We start from the raw sequence: 17,425 nt of genomic DNA, 5'->3' as shown, positions 1-17,425 counted from the left end.
TATTGGACTTGTTCTCCATGTTTGCTTTAGTAACATTCAACCTAAGAGATTAGATGCTTGAGTTGCTTTACCAAAAGAATATTCATCTAGAGATAGAGCTTGTTTAGCTTAGTGTCTAGGCATAAGGAAAGTGTTTGATTGATACCTTGCCACCATTAAATTGGATCTACATCACCCGAAATCAAATGCATAGCCCCATGAGTCCTCTTGCTTCAAATTGAGAAAGAAAGATAATTACTTTATTGCATTAGCTTATTAGTTCTTAATTCATATCATCTTTAAAACCGGATCGCACTTAGCTTAAGCATGAACTTGCATTCCCTTTGCTTTAGAATCACTTAGGATTGGTTCGACAATCTTTTATACTACATTGATTTGATCTTGGACCCTTGAAAAGTCCGGCATCACAAACCCGGTCAAATAAAATTTTAAGTGAACAAAAAAAAAAAAAAACCAAGGCTCAGTAGATAAAAATTATATCGAATGAAACTCTCTTTGATTGGATTTGGACCGTACCTAAAAGCTGAAGAAATAAATTCTCATAAAAGCCCAAAATCTTTAAAGACGTTAATGAGTGAGCTTGTATATATATATTTTTTTCTTGTCAGCAACACGGGCAGCCTCACGTGAATTCTGAAAACCACACCGGTAACTCTGCATCCATATGAATGATAAAAGACGGTTGTTTGGTTGCACTACATGCGAGACTGTCCGCCCTTGAGTTTTGTGTCCGTGGTATATGAATGATCTTTGAGCTGTTGAAACTTCTCTTCAAAAATGTTATGTCTTCCAAATAACTTGCAAAGGTTAGTCATCCTCTGGTTCCGAAACCATCTTCACCAACTGAGAATAATTCGTTGCAAATGTAAGAAATAACTGTCTGAGATTCCTCATGCATTCATATGAGAGCTTCTATCTCTGAATGTAGTAACGACTGACTCGCTCTTGTATTTCTTGCGAGTGAGCTTGTAAAAAAACCTTAAAAACAAGAACTTGCAACCAAATATAACTATGATCATTATGTTGAGTAACTAAAAACATCTCAAAAAAAACTCTATAACTCCAAATATAAAGTTTTTTTTCCTCCAAAAAGAAACTTCAAAACTTCAAATTTAGAGTTTTAAAGAGTGAAAATTCATATTCATTTTGAAGTTTCACTACTCGAAACTCCAAATTTGAAGTTTTATCTTTTTATTTGCATTTTTGTCCTTATAATTAATTACACATCACATTTATGATTATTAAGTATTTTCTCATTTATCGTTTTAATCTTTACAAATATTTTATATCATAAATATTTCAAAATGTATTTTTTATAAATTTAAATATTACACATTGAATTAAATAAAAGCTTTAAAATAAGATTTATAATATTTTTAAACAAGAATTAGAAAACAAAAATATTACAAAAGAAACTTTAATTTTTTAAAAAAAAAGATACATGAAGGCATAATTATTACACAAATTTAAATATTATAATAACACTAATGATCTAGTAAATTTTCTCTGGAACTTCTAAAATATTGTCCAATCAGATTTTGTGTAACCGAAGATAGAGCATTACGCAAATAATTTTATGGAATAATGTGTTTTTTTCTTGTAATTTAATATTAATTATGTATTTATATTAATAATTTTATATTTTAGTGTAAGATTTTACTAATTAATATTACTGTAATATTTTATATATGTGCTAGTTAGTTATAAAAGTCTTATAAATTTATATTAATTATGACAAATATGAGGATCATAGTATAAAATACAAATAATTTTGAAGTTAAATTTGAAGTTGTATTTTTAGAAAATGACATCTTGAAATTTCAAATATAGAATTTTACAAAAAAAAAAATTTTGATAATCCCTATCGGCTGATCCGGTCGGTCCCGGGAGGAACGCACTTAGTGCTACAAAGTGGACTATCCCGAAAACGTACCACACTGCCTGACCGAGTTTGGAATACCTTCCGACTAATGTTAGGGGGTGGACCAATCATCTGTTATATCCTACCATGTAAACCACTTGTGCCGCAGCCCAAACCCAAACTGACCAAGTAATGATAATTTAGTTTGTAGGAAGAATCGAATCCATGACTGATGTAGATATACACTAAGCCTCAAGTGATTGCCATTAGACTACCACTTGGTTAAGCAGGGGAATTTTTTGGAAATGGTCTAAGCTAAGACTCAATGTTTCAAAAGAAACGAAAAAAAGTTAATACTATCAGTTTCATTTACAATGCCATAAAAAGGTGTCACACCATAATAAAGTTTTGTTACATCAACTAACACAATAGTGACGATAAAAAAAAACTAACACAAAAGTTATTGACAGAGATATTTTTTAAATCATCTTTGGCAATCATGTCCTCCAATTTGAGGAGTATTTACGGTTTTATAATTGTGTTGGAAATTATCACGGAAACTAATGTTTGAGTATGCCCTGATAGTAGCATGTCTAAATATTTAAATACAGGCCGGCTCACAAAGGGGAGAAGTGGTGCGACCGCCCCGGATCCAAGCTCTTGTCCCTCCGTATAATAATAATTAAGGGGTCTAATTTCTTATAAATCTATATATTTATATATAAAAAATAATAAATATAATTGAAAAAAGTCCAAAATTATTTGATATGTATATAGTTTTATTTTCATTACAAATATACAAAATATTAGTGATTAAATTTTAGAAATATTTTAAACATTATCTATATATAAATTTTAAAAAGTAAAAAAAAAAAAAATTTGTCCTAGGACCCGTAACAATGTTGAGCCGGTCATGTTTATATACAATGCGTTTTTAGCAAACGGTGTAGGAAATTATCACGGAAATTGTGATGTTCTATCGTATATGATTTTGCAAAATTTTCAACGTTGCTATGATATTGTTTCTAAGATTATATTTTGATTTTAATTTGGTTCATTTAGTTTCTTATCATGGTTATTTTAACTATACTTTTGTATTTTATTTATTTTGGTTTATTATTGGGGTTTGCGAAATTTGGAAAATACACAAATCACATTAAATTATAAAATAATAAAATTCCAAAACTGAATTTTTGTTTGCTTAAGACCTATCTTAAAATGCATTATTTAAAATAGTAACTTACGTTAAAAATTTATCAATTGAAGTGAAAATTAATTATTATAATCAAAGTTGTTGTACTGTTACAAAAAATAGACAAAGTGTTAATCTAAAACACTAAAATGTTTTTCAAAAATACATAAACGTAAATTCAATTAAAAATATTTAATGTTTTAGAAAACTTCGTTGTAAATAATATATTTGGTTTTCTTTTGTGAATACAACACTAATTGGAAAATTGTATGTACCACATTCTAAATTAATTTTTTTTGTTTCTGGCAGAGTAAAAAACATAAGATTTATTAAAACCTTTTAAGAGACTCTATTACATTTTTTAACGAGTACTTGGAAAACATGTGTAGTCCACATAATTGTTTGTAGTTTTCTTTATTTACTCAGTCACTTTATTATTTTCTCCGCCCGGAGGTTAGGTCTGTCTCTTTAATAGATTCGAGTTTAACCTTTTGAGCTTACAGAAAAAAAAGATGAATGAATTTCTTTAATGAAGACGATGAGTGTGATTTCTACAAAAATATGACATTTTTATGAACACGGTAAAATCTTAGATATTGAAATATTATGTTGAGCGTTAAGACTTGAATAAAAATCAGCTATTAATTTGTATAGAGATATGAATATCTATATATTATTAGGATTGAGAATTTGTAATTAAAATTAAAAATTGTTGACTTGGAAATTAAAAATTGATTATAAATAGTAATTAAGATGAATGAATTAGTTAGCAGAGTATTAAGTGAATATATTTATGTTGCTCACGAGAAATAGTAATTAAGATGTTTTATTAACGTGAAAATTGTAAATATTTTTTATAACAAAAATATCCTACAACAAAATGTTTCTAACAAACGTGAGCAAATTTCTAAATAACAAAATGTTTCTAACAAATGTGAAAAAATTTCTAAATAACAAATTTATTTTATTAATGAAATATTAGAATTTTTAATGTGATAAAAAGTTGATTAAACCAACGTGATTTAGGAAAAACATATATTTTTTATGAATTTGAAAATTCGAAAGGAAATTATTTTTGATTAAACAATGTGTTAAAATATAAGAAAAATTGTTATATATTTTTATTTTAAGTATATATCCTTTTTGATATATATAAATAATTCATCTTCTGAAGTTGAATGTTTTAAATATAAAAATTGCTATATTTTATAATAAATATATTATTATTTTTACACTCTATTCCTTTTTATTTATAAATAAACTTGTTTTTATTAAATTACATGCTTTGATATAAATTTTTATATATAATGTTTTTAATATTTAAAATATTGCATTTTTGTTTTAAATTCCTTTTATTTATATATAGGGAATTTGTTTTTCTAAATTCTATATTATAAATATAAAATGCTATATATATTTATATAAAAGATATTTATTTTTGATAGTAAATTAGTTTGGAAACAATTATTAACATAAAATAAATTTAAATAAACTATTAATAATTGCATTTTAGTGTTTAATTTAATATATTAAAGTTAAAGTTATTATTATAATAACTATTGTAAAAATTAACATGAGACCAACACATATGAAATTAATTTTTCAGATAATATTATAGAGTTATGTTTACATAATGTTTATTAATATAACCATGAACTTTGTAAGCTTTGTGTCATGTTTACAGTAATAGACTTCGCAGAGTATTTCCAAAAAGACACTATGTTTTGAAGTTTCCCAAACTCTAGATCTGAAGTTTAAATGTGTTTTTCTCCAAAAGCAAAACTTTAAACTTAACTTCAAAACTATTTATATTTTATACTATTGTCCTTATATTTGTCATAATTAGTTTAAATTCATCAAACTTCTGTAAATAACTAGCACACATATAAAAATATTACAAATTAAAAGAGGATCATTCTCAAATTACATCATTAATTAAAATTACATTTTTCTCAAAAATACCCTTAATTTTTACGAGGAATTAATAAAATTCATTAATGTCATTTAAGTCTTTTGGTTTTGGACCTATAAATAATGGGCCTATATATATTTAAAAGATATACTAACTTTAAATTTAATATAAGTATAAATATATTATGAACTATAAATAAATTAACAAACATGAAAATATTATTTTCTTAAATATACGTATCAAAATTCAAAATAGATCATTTGAATATTATACAGATTTCCAATACAAACAAAAATCATATATGCTACACCATATATCATATATATATTTGAATAACATTTTCAATGTATAATGTTATTTTATACATAATATTGATATGACAATTACGAGTGTTAAATAATATTTTAAAAACTATCTTAAAATAAATTTTTAATTCTAAAATAAAAACACAAACTTATTATAGGTTATTAATAACGAAAATAAACTAATATTGTCATATCAATAAGTGTTTTTATATTATGATTTTTTATTTGGATAACATAATAAAATTTCATCAAATTCTAAGGAATCACTAATTTATGTAATATTAAAAAAATATATAAGTAATTTAATCAATTTTTTAAAAAAATACTACAGATCAGAGATTATCTATGTACCAAAGACGCAAAATTCAAAAGCGGATAGACTAGCACGCAGTGTTAGGAAGCAACCGTCATTTGTCGTTCACATGGATGCAGATCATTCGGATTGGTTTACAGAGTCAGTATGAGTCTGTATTGTTGATAACAAAAATAAATACTATCATATATTTTGTGTGTTTATCGGATCAATGGTATCAGATCGCAGGTTAATAGTGAGTTTTTGGCTTTTTACCGGGTTATATCAGATTTTTAATTAATGATTTTTTTATTAAATCCGAACCGGATTATATACAATGTATCGGATCTATAGGTTGAACCATGAATCTAGGTCGGATATGAAAACAAATCTTAAAACTACATTATTATAGAACAACTACCATATTTCGAACAAATACCATATTTTGAAGAGAAAAAAAAAACAAATGATAAAAATCTAAAATTTCAATTGTTATGGTTATAAACAAAAATAATGGTAGTTTATAAATCAGTTTTCGATCAATAAATGAAAAACAAACAAACCCGTGCTTTCTATGCGCGGGACAAAATCTAGTGTTACATTAAAATATAAAACTTTGAAAAGAAATACATTATTAATATTAAAATTCAGTAACATACCAATTTTTCCTTAAAATTATTTATGTATTGCATATATGATTAACTAGTGCATTTCGAAGTAAAAAACGACTCTCTTTATTTTTAATTTGTAGATTACGAGCTAAAAATTGTTCAAATCAGGTGATATTAATACTTGTAAATACATTAGATCTGAACAAAAAATAAAATATTGCTAAAAGACTTAACTTCTATCGATGATATTAATACTAGTGAATATATTTGATCTAAATAAGAAAGAATTATACCAAAAAGATATTATAAACAGCAACAACAACAACCATCTTCGGTTAAACAGTTATGTATTCATGTAATTTTACCTGACTATTAGTATTGTTGTAATATTTAAATTTGTGTAATAGTTATGTATTCATGTAATTTTAAAAATAACAGTTTTGTTAAGTTTCTTTTGTATATTGTTGTTGTCAAAATTTTGTTTTAAAATATTTTAAATCTTATTTTTAAGTTTTACTTAATTTTCTTAAAAAAAATTGAAATATTTTTGAGATATAAAAATTTTAAGGATTAAAACGTTTGAGAAGAAAATATTTAGAAATCATAATTGTGAAGTGTAATTGTAGGAATCAAAATGCAAACAAAAATATGAAACTTGAAATTTAAAGTTTTGGATAGTGAAACTTCAAATATAGAGTTTTTCTTCTTAAAGCTTCAAATATGAAGTTTGAAAGTTCTGTTTTGGAGAACAAAAAATTTTATATTTAAAGTTATAGAGTGTCTTTTGGAGATGTTCTAACAAGCACTAAGCTAAATACACTACGCATCTATCTATCTATCTATCTATCTATAATAATAAAACAAAGTTTTCTCCCACCTCTTTTTGCCACGTCATAAAAATGCATAGGGTAATTTGTGACACCTGTCACCTAAAAAAAAGTTACAAAACTCATTTTTCCTCTTTCTCTTTGCATTCTCTGATTGGGCCTTCTGTTTCTTTCATTTAGGCTTCTTGTGCACATATCGTTTTCTTATGAATAGGTTCTGTGATTTGGGTTTTTATGTGTGTGATTGATTATCTCCAGGCCCAGATATGTCGTCTGATTTTGTAGAAAGTAGAAGCTCCTAGGTCTGAATGTCGTCTAGATGAAGCCGCCTCTAATGAAGAAGATCCTGAAACGCCTTGGGTTTCCTTTAATTTTGTTCTTCAATCCGAGCATTAACATGCTTCATCCCACTCGCCCCACTACGCAGCATTTAATCAAGCTCAGACTCTTCGTATGTAACAGGCTAAATCTCTTCTATAAAGTGGCATCCTTGCATCGAGAAAGGCCGTCTTATCTACGAAAACTATAAGTATCATTTTTTTTTCTTCAAACTATCAGCTCTGGCAATGGCGAATTCCTTCACCCTGCTTGCTGATATTAAAGCTTGTCGATGTTCAACCACAGCCGAGGTCCGTCTTTTGAGGTTTTGGGAGGCTCCAAACGTGAAGAGAGGCAGTAAACTTATGGGTGTGGACATGCTACTGATCGACGAGCAGGTAATCACTCCCATTTTGTGTTAACCCTTTTGACCAAAACCAGTTTTACAGAGACTGTTATTTTTCATTTGTTTGTCTGCAACAGTCAACGCTTATGGAAGGATCCGTGAGTGTTAACCTTCTCAGCATCTTCATAGAGCGTTTCAGTGAAGGCTCTGTGTACACGATGTGCGAGTTCGAGGTAACCCAGAGTAACAACAGTTTCCGAGTGTCTGAATCATAGCTTTCCTCCTCAGTTTATGTTTGCTATTCATGATCACGAATGCAGATTTGAAATGTTGTGTCTGCAAAATCTTGGATTCAGACTATATGATGCTTTGGTTTTGGCAATCCCAGCTCTTGAGTGATTTTTCTATGATCCTTTTTTGGTTTTGCTTCAGAATCATTCAGCAGAACAATGATCTTTTCGCTAAAGAGGTTTCACATCATTGAACGATTAGCACATGATCCCATTCTTATGTAGTTCCTTAGTGTTGGTTTTACAATAGTTTCTTTTCACCATTCATAAGCAGTTCAAATATCTCAAATATATAACTTATCCACAACTCATTTCTGCCATGTACGAGCTCATAAAAACTAAATTGAATTACCGTCAAGATCGTATTATGGATTTTCATTTAACATACAAATTTAGATTTGGTTCATTTCAGTGTAGATTGTCTACGTGGTCTTTTCTATGAGGAAACTATAGATGATATAGATTACAAGCGAAAAGTGCAAGTGCAAGTGCAAGATCTTGGTACAGATGTAAAATTTCGTGATGATGAAATAAAAGAACCAGGCTTCATAGGGAAGAAGAGGGAGGTTGATTATGTGAATACATACCCAGAAGGTCCAATAAACATGGAGTTCAACTGAATAGGTAACGTTTAAAGCAAAAAAAAAAAACATAACTAAAAATTAACTTAGATACTATCTTTTTGACTAATCGTCTTTCCTTGCTAACCAAACTTTATAATTTGATATAGTCCTCTTACTGATGACAGATAGTTGAGTCTCTGCACTGCTAAAGTGACTGATTGAAAGGAACTTTGTTGATGTTTGTTGCAATGCGGTAGATCAAAGTATTGTTCTTTTGATCAATTCTGAGATCCTGAGTAGATGTTAAAGGTTTTTTATCTCCAGGGACTGGCATCCAGATAGAAAATGATGGTGTTACATAGGTTATTCTAAATGTGAAAAGAATCTCCAGAGAGATGTTGGTACCTCATACTGTCTTAATATATCTTTTTCCCTAAAGAATATATTTATGATCATTACTGCATTCTGCACAGGGTGGTGACCATAGTGCTGATGGTGCTCTATACCTGGAGAGAATCCAGTAGCATCCAAGGTATCTCTGATGGTATCTCTGATGGTGACAATAACACTGATGTTGAGCTACCAGATGGTGTGTCAGGAGAAGTCAGAGAGAGTACAAATGCCAACCATCAACCATCCTCATCTGTGGTACCTGGAGGCGGTCGTCTTGCATCAACCAAACCGGTTGATGGTCTAAATGAGAATGGAGAGAAGGCACGTATGGCACAGCTCCACGTCAAAAAACACTCATCCCCACTAAATTTTCTTCTGTTGTTATGTCTTCTTTTTATTTTCTTATCGGACAAAGCTTTAGCAACTCTTATCTATTTTTTATTAAACCCGATACAGCTGTGGATGTTTTGACTATTAACGCAAGTTATTTACGCAACATTTCTTTTGATTTTCTTATCGCAAAAAGCTTTAACAACTTAATCTATTTTATATTAAACCCAATGTAGTGGTTGATGTTTTGACTATTAACTAAAGTTATTTACTAAACGTCTTTCTTTTAGTTCAAATGAAATAAGGCAACTTGCCTTAAACAAATCATGACCTCGCATGACAAATTGTGAAGAGGATAAGTTTGAAATAGAAAACCTATTCACAAAAAAGTATTAATATAGAATAAACGTACATGATCAACTAAATTATCAGAGTCACAAAAACTACGACAGTCCATACAAACAAAAATAGAAATACTCTAGGTATGAGTATCATTTCATATGATATTCTAACTGATAAGATGTAAGAAATATCTTCTGTAAAGTTTTATTAAAAACATTGCATGGAGTATGAAAGCAACAAAAGCTACAATAGTTTTCGAACCAAACCAGATTAACAAGAGATGCGACTATATATTGTTACTTATATAAGCAAATGATTAAGTTTGTTTATTTCAATTGAAATTCGGGTTTATTATTCTAATACCTTCACTTATATGCAACAGCTTCCTTGGTCCTACCATTATAATTTTATTTTTGGAAAAATGTTGTAAAAGAAATTTGTGTAATACTTAGATTATGTAATGGTCTTTACCTTTATATAAGTATAATATCTAGATAAATTATCTTGGAAAAATAGTCAATTTAGATCCAATCAATACTAGACCATGATTAATAATTCACTTACTAGATTCGGAAATAGACGATGAGAAATTAGCACATCCACGACATTGACAAAGCATGCGAAAATTGTTATTATTTTAAGACGATGAACGAATTTATTATCTTCGTTCTTCAAAACAACACATGCATTTACATTTTTTTTTTTTGAACTTTAACTTTGTTTTATGTTTTAAATTCAATTATATTTACATCGGTGCAACTATTAACTATTTATTATATTTTATTGAATTAATCAGTAAAAACCACTTATACTACTGTCATTAACCACTATTAAAACATATAAAAATTATTTTAAATTTACTAGAAAATAAAACATACGATGCGCGCCGGAATACCACTAGTTTACTTATAAGTTAAGCACTAAATATTTTATCCTTTGGTATAAAAGACATTAAGAGCATCTCCAAAAATACACTCTATTTTGAAATTTCTAAAATTCTTTATTTGAAGTTTTAAGGTATTGTTCTCCAAAAACAAAATTTTAAAACTATTTGTATTTTATACTATGGTCTTTATATTTGTCATATTAATTTAAATTCATTAAACTTTTACTAGCACATATATAAAAATATTATAACAAATTAATTAGTAAAATTTTATATTAAAATATAAATATTTTAAATAGAAATAACATAATTAATATTAAATTTAAGAAAAATACCATAATATTCCATAAAACTATTTTCGTAATCAATATATGATCATCTAGTGCATTTTAAAGTAAAAATGACTCAATTTACTTTTAATTTACAGATTACGAGCTAAAACTTATTGAAAACGAGTGATATTAATACTTGTAAACACATTAGTTATGAAAAAAAATAAAAAGAAATATTGCTAATAGACTTAACTTTTATCGATGATATTAATACTTACATTCGATCTGAACAAGAGAGAATCGTACGATAAAGACATCAAAAATAACAACAACACCCATCTTTGGTTACACAAAATTTGTTTTGACAATATTTTGGAGAACAAATTTATCTGACTATTAGTGTTGTTGAAATATTTAAATTCATGTAATAGTTATGTCTTCGTGTAATTTTTTAAAAGTTTTTTTTGTTAAGTTTTTTTTTGTATATTGTTGTTGTCTAAATATAGTTTTAAATATTTTAAATCTTATTTTAAAGTATTATTTAATTTTATGTGTAAAACTTAAATTTATAAGGAGTAAAACGATATACAATAAAATATTTTAGAATCATAAATGTGATGTGAATTGTAGGGACCAATGCAAACAAAAATTTGAAACTACAAATTTGAAATTTTGAATAGTCAAACTTCAAATACAGAGTTTCATTTTTCACATTTCAAATTTGAAGTTTTAAAATTTCTTTTTATAAAGCAAAAAAATTTATATTTAAAGTTATAGAGTGTTTTTTGAAGATGCTCTTAGTGTTTGAAATTAGACAACTATTATTAGACAAAAATATTGGCAAAGTGGGTCGCACGGAAGTTTTTATTTTGGGCTTTGGGTCCGCTTTAATTTTTATTATCAGTTTGGGTCGCGTCGCTTTTTGACCCTATACAACTCATCCAGCAAAGACCCAAAGCACCCTCTTCTGTCTCATAAATTGCGAGCTTGCCCCTGAAACGTTCTCACGGGAGAGAGTCTGTCGCGATTCCCAAGACTCACGCGAATTATTCTGCTAAACCTAAAAGTCGAAAAATTTTGTCTCCTTCGGAGCTCTCGTGACGACTTTAGCACCTTTGAGCTCCGATTCACTGCAGCAGCTCAACATCGACTTTAATTTTGATTTCTATGGTTTCTCAGACGAACGCCGCAGGGACTTCCGGTCGTCGCCGTTGAAGATCCACACCCCGCAGAAAGGGCCGCCTTCCGAAAGCCAGTCGATACCCAGGTACTGTGAAAGGTTTAATCTATTTCTCCTTTTCAGAACTCGACTCTGTCCTCTCTGAAACTCTGCATGTCACCACCGTAATGCATCAGCTGTTTCAGGGTCTCATTAATTTTAGATCCCTCTAAACAAGCTTTTACAATATCTAACCATATTCTAACGACCAATCATATCCTTTTGTAGTTTCCGACCCTGACGGAGATAAAACGGCCTCCTCCATGGACTCAACGACACCGACATCTCAGCCGCTCGAACCCGTAGATGACGATTCATTCATGCATAGGGAGAAACCTTGTAAAGAACACATGTTGCTTGCTTGAAAATCACAAAAAGAAGCATTTAGCTACATCATTTGCATCTTTAAGATTGAGTCTAGAAGCATTTAGATTGCATTCATGCATAGGAAGAAATCTTGTAAAGAACACATGTCTAGAACTCAATTTGACATCCTAGCTAAGCATATCAAGTAGCTTAAGCATCTCTTGAAAAAGCTTGTAAGCTTCGAGCTTTGAAAACTCTTCTTGAAACTTGTTGCTTGCTTGATGATTGACATTGTTCTTGAAACCAACTCCAAATGAACTAAGGCTTAATGAACTTAATCTCTCTTGCATATGGCCATTTGCATACATGATCATGGATATTATACACATTTGGGTTATCTTTCTCTCTTTGTACCAATCTTTGCTAACTCAAATGACACTTCCATACCCATTAACCCTCTCTATTCTTTGAAGCCAACATTACTTTGCTTGAGTGATGCCTTTTATTGATAGCATGTCATGTGCAAAATCTTGAGAGTATTAGGAGCGACAATGGGTTGTTCTCATCTTTGGCTAGTATTAGGACTTCATTTGAGCTAGCCTCTAGGATGGTTGTTGGGTTTGTGAGCTTAAAATTCTTTTGATCATGGGAACTAGAAAGATTGAGTGAGAAAAATGAACCAAAAGAGTGCTTAAAGTAAAGAAACTCCTAGGGACAAAGAAAGTTAGAAAATAAAAGCTATAGAATATAAATAGAACCCCCTCCTAAAAAAAAAAAAAGAATCAAAGTGTTTGGGGAAAAGAAAAGAAGAGAGCTAAGTTTAAAGTTTAAATTCAAAAGAACAAGTCCCTAGTTGGTTAAATCAAAGGAAAGAAAGGAGAGTTCTTTGGGTGAGAGATGAAAGTGAGAGTATTTTGGGTCTGAGAAAGAAAGAAAAGAAGGGTAGAACTTAAAGCTACTTAGGAAAGGGGTAGAATGATGAGAACAAGCATTGTATGCATGAATTGCTCATTTTCTTAGATAAATTTGCATAATGATCGTGCTCCTATTCTTGAGTGTGCGCCACTATAAATGATGCAATTGAAACCCATTTTTCTCTAGAGACACCGCTCGGAATTCAGTGGGCTCGAACGCGACCTCTGGTTGCGGGTTTGTGACACCGCGCGGGATGGAAGCGGACGTTGGAGCGACCATTGGGAGCGGGCACGAGACATAGCTCGCACACGTCGAGCTTGCAGCGGTCACGGGCAGCGGGCTGAAGTGGTCGCTGTGCCTCACACGATCCATGGAGCGGGTGTTCGGAGCTGGATGACGAAGCCGCTCTCACACTTTGGTTTGTCGAGTTTTATTTATTTTATGTGCCTTTTTGAGATTTGTTAATAGGTCCACTCGTTTTTAGAAGTCCTATATATATATATATATATATTTTAGAACTAAAAATGAGGGATATCTTGTTTTCTCTGAAAATACATTTGATACTTTGGAGAAAGTTTGAATCTTTAGTAATTTAATATTTATTTCTTGAGTAATTTGAGTCTATCTCATCTTCTTAACATGATTTCTCTTGAATCTATTATGGGTTTAAGGTTAATCATGAAGATTAGTGAGTATACTCTTTTTGGATTCATGGGTTAGGAAGATTAGGATGATTAAGTGATGATCTAGAATGTTTAGAGTAGATTAATATGTTTCTTTGCTTGATTGAGTGATCTTAATGCTAATCTAGTGTTTGCCATTTTAGATTAGAAATCTAGACATTTCATTGCCCGGATGGTGTTCGATGAATTGTCTGAGCCAACTCAAAATGCTCTTAGCTTACCCTACCAAAGGCATTTGATGTTAGGGGAGTTTAGAAAGTTGAATGATTTGTTCTTAATGATTGCTTGATTGCCACAAACCAGAGGCATTTGATTTTTGATCAATGAGAGTAAATGAGATTTTGTCTTGACAAAGAACTTGCTTAGAATTGTTATCTAGAATTAGGGGAATATGTTGATTGAAACCTTGCCATTTTAGATTGAATCTTAGTCTTTTGAAATCAAATTCCTATACCCATGATTCCTCCTTTATCCATTTGCTTGAAAGTTGCTAGTTAATTGTGTTAGAGTCTTGTTAGCTTAATCAAATCACTTCATTACATTGAATGCATTTAGCTTAAGTATGAGCCTGAATTCTCTTTGAACTGAAACACTTAGAAATGGATTGACATCTAAAATACTACATTGATTTGAATCTTGGACCCTTGAAAAGTCGATATCAAATTTGGCGCCGTTGCCAATTCTAAGTTGATTTTGACATTGAGATTTTGTGCTTGCTTGGACTAAGTCTTATTTTCTTTTATCTAGTTACTGATTCTCTCTCCTAGCTCTTTTGAATGTCAGGTGCATGAACTTGAGGAGTTGAAGACATTAGAGCTTTTGAAAGGGAGATTGCAAAGAAGAGAAGAGAAGAAGAAAGGAAAGCTCGTTTGGACAGAGTTGAGCATGAGATGGAGGGGAATCAGCACCAAGCTAGAGCTATTGGCACCTATGATCAGCCTCATATCCATGGGAATAGGATGGGCATTAGAGCACCAGCTGTGGAGAACAAAAACTTTGAGATCAAATCCAGCTTGATCAACATGATAGAGAACAACAAGTCCCATGGTCTTGCTTTGGAGGATCCACTTGATCATTTGGACATGTTTGACAAGTATTGTAGTTTGTCCAAGACCAATGGTGTCTCTGAAGATGTTTTCAAGCTGAGACTATTTCCATTCTCCCTAGGAGACAAAGCTCACACATGGAAGAAGAACATCTCAAGTGACTCTATCACCACTTGGGATGAATGCAAGAAGGCCTTCCTCAACAAGTTCTTCTCTACTTCAAAGACTGCCAAGCTTAGGAATGAGGTCTCTGGGTTTCAACAGAAGAATCTTGAAGGCTTTGGAGAAGCATATGAGATGTTCAGAGGCTACTTAGACCAATGTCCACACCATGGCTTCACCAAAGAGAGCTTGCTTAGTACTTTCTACAGAGGTGTCTTGCCTAAGTATAGAAACCGACTTGATACTGCTAGCTATGGTTTCTTCTTGGAGAGAAATGAAGTAGATACTGAGGAGCTTGTAGAGAACATGGTTCAGAGTGATTCAGTCTACAGTGATGAGCATGATAGGAGAAAAAGAGGCAGTGAAGCAGATGATCAAGACACAAGGAGAGAGTTGAAGGCTCTACAAGATAAGATGGATTTGCTTCTTTCAGATAGAGCCAAACAAGAGAAAGTAAACTTTGTTTGTGATCATAAACAAGAGGAAATGGTTGTGGTTAATGAAGTTGGATGTCTAGAAGGTCAAGAAGAGCTATGTTTCGTTAATGCTAATGGGACATGGTACTAGAAGGAGCCTCACTTTCAATACCAAAACAACTACGAGCACAAGCCCTTCTACAACAACCAACAAGGAAGTTACCAAGCTAGACAAAACTTCTCTCAAGGTTTCTCCTCCAAAGGAAATCAATCTACACAAGGCCAAGCCGGATCTTCTACTCTTGCTCCACAAGAAAGTAGCACTGATGCAATGTTGAAATAGATCTTGGAGTCTCAAACTAGAAGTGAGAAGCACATTGGATATGAGTTGAAGAACCTTCACACCAAAGTTGATGGAAGCTACAATGATCTCAACAACAAATTCTCAAACCTTGCATCTAACTTCAAGGCTTTGGAGAATCAGTTTACCTCTATGACTTCAACCTCCAAGCGCCCAATGGGATCTCTACAAGGGAAATCAGAGCAACACCCTAAAGAGTATTGCAATGCTATCCTTTCTACTTCTTCTGAGATTGAGTTGAGTGATCATAGGAGAGAAGTAGATGAGCTTGAAAGACTCTTGTATGGAACAGAAGTTAATGCCAAGGTTGAAGCACATATTGTGGAGAAGGTTGAACCCAAGATTGTGGAAAGGATTGCGATACAAACTGTAAAGAAGGTTGAGGAAAATGTTTTGCAACCAGTTAGACACAAGGCTGAGAAACCGGTTATTGGGAAAGCTGTCACGGAATTGAAGGAGGTCCAGTTAGAAGAAGCTAATGCGGTTGAGCAATCACCTTATGACAAGCTCCCATTTCCACAACGGTTCCTCACTAAAGCTCAAAAGAAGGTGATCTCTAAGTTCATAAAAGACATGAGAGATGTAGGAGTCAAGCTTCCACAGATATCGAATATGCATGAAGCTCATGTCCAAATGATGCTCATCAAGGACATTCTAGCTCACAAAGAAGAAGTAGGAGAGCTCCTAGACATCTCTACTATGCAGCTTGATCCACCAGTCACACCAAAGTACCTTCCCAAACTAGAAACCCAAGGGAAGTTCACCTTGTCTTGCTCCCTTGGTAAGTTCACACCTGATGATGCTCTTGTTGATTCTGGTGCAAGTGTGAATGTGATCTCAATAGAGATGGTGAAGAGTCTTGGGATTGAAAACATGGAGCCAAACACATCTTTACTAATGTTTGGGGATTCCTCTTCTACAACCCCAATCGGTCTCATCAAGGACTTTCCATTGAAGATTGGAGCTTGCACCATTCCTATTGACCTCACTGTTTTGAAGATGGCAACTGAGAAGAGAGTCTCATTAATCCTTGGAACACCATTTCTCACAATAGTAGGAGCTTGCATTGACTTTGCCAACAAGAATGTCACACTTCTAAATGTGAACAAAGCTATCTCTTACCCAATCAAGTCTCCTTTGATGAATGCCGAGTATTGTGGAACCATCACTTGTGGAGAACTTCCATATGAGAAGATCAAAAATGAAGTGATGGCTAGTGAAAAATAAATTCTTGATGGAGATTCATCTCATGAGATCTGTGATGTGGAGGAGGTGGGTAGAGCAACAAAGGCTACTCATAACAAGAAGAAGATGATCAAAGAACCTCATCCCACTCCTATTGAGAAATCTTCACACATTCTCACTCTTTATCCAATGAAGATCAAAGATGGAGTGATTGAGTACAAGATCAAGTGCAAAGGAGAGTCTAAACCATTCTCAAGTGCATGGGCCATCATAACTCCTCAGCTCCAAGATGATCCAATCAAGCTATAATAAATCCTCTCTCAAGTCCTCACCATCACCCTTGAAGGTGAGAAAGATCCTCCTCTTCACTAGCCAATTGGAAGGAAAGTCAA

Source organism: Brassica oleracea, chromosome C1, assembly GCF_000695525.1.
Source record: "Brassica oleracea var. oleracea cultivar TO1000 chromosome C1, BOL, whole genome shotgun sequence".
NCBI classification, from domain to species: Eukaryota; Viridiplantae; Streptophyta; class Magnoliopsida; order Brassicales; family Brassicaceae; genus Brassica; species Brassica oleracea.
This window is presented reverse-complemented; position numbering follows the sequence as displayed.